The sequence below is a fragment of the Malaya genurostris genome, chromosome 3, assembly GCF_030247185.1.
Source record: "Malaya genurostris strain Urasoe2022 chromosome 3, Malgen_1.1, whole genome shotgun sequence".
Classification (NCBI taxonomy): Eukaryota; Metazoa; Arthropoda; class Insecta; order Diptera; family Culicidae; genus Malaya; species Malaya genurostris.
This window is the reverse complement of record NC_080572.1, coordinates 146,562,496-146,567,537: the sequence shown is the minus strand read 5'-3', so window position 1 is coordinate 146,567,537 and position 5,042 is coordinate 146,562,496.

Here is a 5,042-nt window from a genome sequence, read left to right as displayed (position 1 = left end):
AAAACCGTAAAAAGTTTTCTAAATCGACCTCAAATCTTCTCCAATTAATAGTTTTTAATCAGCAGACGGTCAAACAAACCGATTTCGGTTATTGTTTTTAGGAATCGAAGGAAATTATTTTGAAGATTATAACATTATTATATATGATGGTATGATTTATATGAGAAAGGCATCATTACACCACTAGGTGGATTAAAACAGGTTTTTTTTAAAATATTTCGTACTGGGTATAATGGAAGGTGAATCGAAATAAAATTATTTTTGCGGAAAACTGCCAATGTGAAAACGATCCAAACTAACTAATTACTATAGTCCTAAAAGTGCTCTACGAAAGCTATAGTAGCCTATGTTGCCTAAATTGCATTTAATATTTTTTACAGTTTTTTCAATATATTTCGTACTGGGTATAATGGAAGGTGAATCGAACTAAAATTATTTTTGCGGAAAACTGCCAATGTGAAAACGATCCAAACTAACTAATTACTATAGCCCTAAAAGTGCTCTAAAAAGCCTATAGTAGCCTATGTTGCCTAAATTGCATTTAATATTTTTTACAGTTTTTTCAAAATATTTCGTACTGGGTATAATGGAAGGTGAGTCGAAAAATAAAAATATTTTGCGAAAAACTGCGCACGTGAAAACGAACCAAACTAATTAATTATGATAGTCCCATAAGTGCTCTACAAAGCCTATAGTAGCCTATGTTACCTTAATTGCATTTAATATTTTCACAGTTTTTGCCTTTCTCATATAGAAAGGTTATGCAATCACTGTGAAAACCGACTTTTGAACCGAGGCCCGGAGGGCCGAGTGTCATATACCATTCGACTCAGTTCGTCGAGTACGCAAAATGTCTGTGTGTGTGTATGTGTGTGTGTGTGTGTGTGTGTGTGTGTGTATGTGCGTATGTGTGTATGTAACGTTTTTTTGCACTAACTTTTCTCGGAGATGGCTGAACCGATTTTAACAAACTTAGATTCAAATGAAAGGTCTTGTGGTCCCATACAAAATTCCTGAATATTATTTGGATCCGACTTCCGGTTCGGGAATTATGGGGTAAAATGTGCAAAAAATTGTGAAAATAAGTGCACTAACTTTTCTCAGAGATGGATGAACCGATTTTCACAAACTTGGGTTCAAATGAAAGGTCTGGTAGTCCCATACAAAATTCCTGAATATTATTTGGATCCGACTTCCGGTTCCGGAGTTATGGGGTAAAATGTGCAAAAAAATGAAAATATGTTTTCTAGCTTTTCTCATAGATGGCGCGACCGATTTTCATAAACTTAGGTTCAAATGAAAGGTCCTGTGGTCCCATACGTAATTCCTGAATTTCATGCGGATCCGACTTCCGGATCCGGAAATATAAGGTAAAGTGTGTTAAAAATTGTATACCATCACTGAAAAGGACGAAAAACCGTAAAAAGTTTTCTAAATCGACCTCAAATCTTCTCCAATTAATAGTTTTCAATCAGCAGACGGTCAAACAAACCGATTTCGGTTATTGTTTTTAGGAATCGAAGGAAATTATTTTGAAGATTATAACAGTATTATATATGATGGTATGATTTATATGAGAAAGGCATCATTACACCACTAGGTGGATTAAAACAGGTTTTTTTCAAAATATTTCGTACTGGGTATAATTGAAGGTGAGTTGAAAGATAAAATTATTTTGCGCAAAACTGCACACGTGAAAACGAACCAAAATAATTAATTATGATAGTCTCATAAGTGCTCTACGAAACCTATAGTAGCCTATGTTGCCTAAAGTGCAATTAATATTTTTTCAGTTTTTTTCAAAATATTTCGTACTGGATATAATGGAAGGTGAACCGAAAAAAAATTATTTTGCGGAAAACTGCCAACGTGAAAATGAACCAAACTAACTAATTATTATAGTCTTAAAAGTGCTCTACGAAAGCTTTAGTAGCCTATTTTGCTTAAATTGCGTTTATTAATTTTTACAGTTTTTTTCAAAATATTTCGTACTGGGTACAATGGAAGCTAAATCGAAGAAAAAAATATTTTGCGGAAAACTGCCAACGTAAAAACAAATCAAACTAATTGATTATGATAGTCTCATAAGTGCTCTACGAAAGCTATAGTAGCCTATGTTGCCTAAATTGCATTTAATATTTTTTACAGTTTTTTCAAAATATTTCGTACTGGGTATAATGGAAGGTGAATCTAAATAAAATTATTTTTGCGGAAAACTGCCAATGTGAAAACGATCCAAACTAACTTATTACTATAGTCCTAAAAGTGCTCTAAAAAGCCTATAGTAGCTTATTTTGCCTAAATTGCGTTTAATATTTTTTACAGTTTTGCCTTTCTCATATAGAAAGGTTATGCAATCACTGTGAAAACCGACTTTTGAACCGAGGCCCGGAGGGCCGAGTTTCATATACCATTCGACTCAGTTCGTCGAGTACGCAAAATGTCTGTGTGTGTATGTGTGTGTGTGTGTGTGTATGTGTGTGTGTATGTGCGTATGTGTGTATGTAACGTTTTTTTGCACTAACTTTTCTCGGAGATGGCTGAACCGATTTTCACAAACTTAGATTCAAATGAAAGGTCTTGTGGTCCCATACAAAATTCCTGAATATTATTTGGATCCGACTTCCGGTTCCGGAATAATGGGGTAAAATGTGCAAAAAATTGTGAAAATAAGTGCACTAACTATTCTCAGAGATGGCTGAATCGATTTTCACAAACTTAGATTCAAATGAAAGGTCTTGAGTTCCCATACAAAATTCCTGAATATTATTTGGATCCGACTTCCGGTTCGAGAGTTATGGGGTAAAATGTGAAAAAAAGGAAAATATGTGTTTTAACTTTTCTTATAGATGGCGCGACCGATTTTCACAAACTTAGGTTCAAATGAAAGGTCCTTGGGTTCGATGCGTTATTCCTGAATTTCATATGGATCCGACTTCCGGATCCGGAAATATAGGGTGTGTTAAAAATTGTACACCATCACTGAAAATGGGGAAAAACCTTAAAAATTTTTCTAAACCGACCTCAAATCTTTTCCAATTTGATGGTTTTTATCAGTAGACGGTGAAACAAACCGGTTTCGGTTATTTTTTTAAGAATCGAAGAAAATTTTTTTTTCGCCTTTTTTGGTTATGCAATCACTGTGAAAACCGACTTTTGAATCGAGGCCCGGAGGACCGAGTGTCATATACCATTCGACTCAGTTCGTCGAGTACGCAAAATGTCTGTGTGTGTTTGTGTGTGTGTGTGTGTGTGTATGTGCGTATGTGTGTAAGTAACGTTTTTTGCACTAACTTTAAGGGGTAAAATGTACAAAAAAATGAAAATATATGTTTTAACTTTTCTCATAGATGGCGCGACCGATTTTCACAAACTTAGGTTCAAATGAAAGTTCCTATGGTCCCATACGTAATTCCTGAATTTTATCTGGATCCGACTTCCGGATCCGGAAACATAGGGTAAAATGTGCCTTTTCAAAATTTACCCTCTGAGAGAGTGATAAGTTTTTGATCGTGAGTATCTCTTGTTGTATCTACCGAATCAACATAATTTTTGCTACATGCCATCGGGAATATGATCACAATTCTATGATAAAATTTTCAGTTGTGTGACATAATCTCAAATAATTCTAATTTAAACTTTTCTGAAATGTTTGGTATAAACGAGTATCAAAGAGGATAATTCATAAGGCGCGTTTGCTTTTATCGTATTTTTAAAGCTCATAGCTCAGTGATCTGCGAAGTGATTTATATAATCTAACTACCAATAGAATCGAAATTTTTCAACTTAAACGTGTATATCAAAAGCATTGAAGTATTTCAATAGTACACTATTAAAAAACCTGTTTCATTTGACCCATGTCAACACCAGCCAATCAGAACGCGTTCTGAGGAAGAGAACAAAATATCTGCTGCTGTACATCAAATGTTGAATGAAAAATGTTCCGAAAAAAGGTGAATATCGTTGTGAGTTCCTCAATTTGGTACTTCTGAATGCTAGAATCTCCTCAGTTTAGTGCAAATATAGAACAGTTTGGTTAGATTTTTGCACGTTTCACGATGTAGCATCATATTGATAGTTACTATCAATAAATTATGCAAATCCGAAATGAAATAATCGACATTAAAATTCTGTATGCGGCTGTTTTTATAGCCGTTAGGATCGCTCATTAGTGAAAAAGTTACAAACGAAATCAGGTAAAAGCAAGCCTCTCGACAAAAATTGAATCATTTTGGATTCTATCGCCACTGCGAGCAGATGTGTTTTGTGTCGTCTGCACAACTAGTTTCGATTTCGACAAGAGCGATTACATCACAGAGGCCAGTTATTAGCATTGGTGAAAAAACAACAGTGGAGAGCATTATACAAAATCAGCCGTTCTAATGACTCTAAAAGTTTTCCAAAGAACTATTAGGATTTGTTGTTCGCAAATCGAAAGGAAATATCCTCAGTTTAGTGCAAATCTAGAACAGTTTGGTTAGATTTTTGCACGTTTCGCTGTGTGAAATTCACAGTAATCGAGATCAAGTGAAGCCTTCTTTGTTTTTTGCGAAAAATGTTCGAGTTTAATGTTGAAGAGAATTACGCAATTTGACCCTTATGAATGCTAGAAACGAATCCCTACAGCATATTGATAGTTTCTATCAATAAATTACGCAAATCCGAAATGAAATAATCGACATTAAAATTCTGTATGCGGCTATTTTTATAGCCGTTAGGACCACCCATTAGTGAAAAAGCTGCAAACGAAATCAGGTAGAAACAAGCCTCTCAACAAAAAGTGAAGCCTTCTTTGTTTTTGCGAAAAATGTGAAAAAGGGGAATGCTTGCATAATTCATACAATTGATCAACTAATTGATATTCGGGAGTGTTAAGGAACATGTCAGTTGTTTTCGTATTCACGACATCCAGTTATGTCTCTGACATAACCCACCCGCCTTTTTTTTATAGTTTTTTCAAAATATTTCGTACTGGGTATAATGGAAGGTGAGACGAAAGAAAAAATTATTTTGCGGAAAACTGTCCACGTAAAAAAGAACAA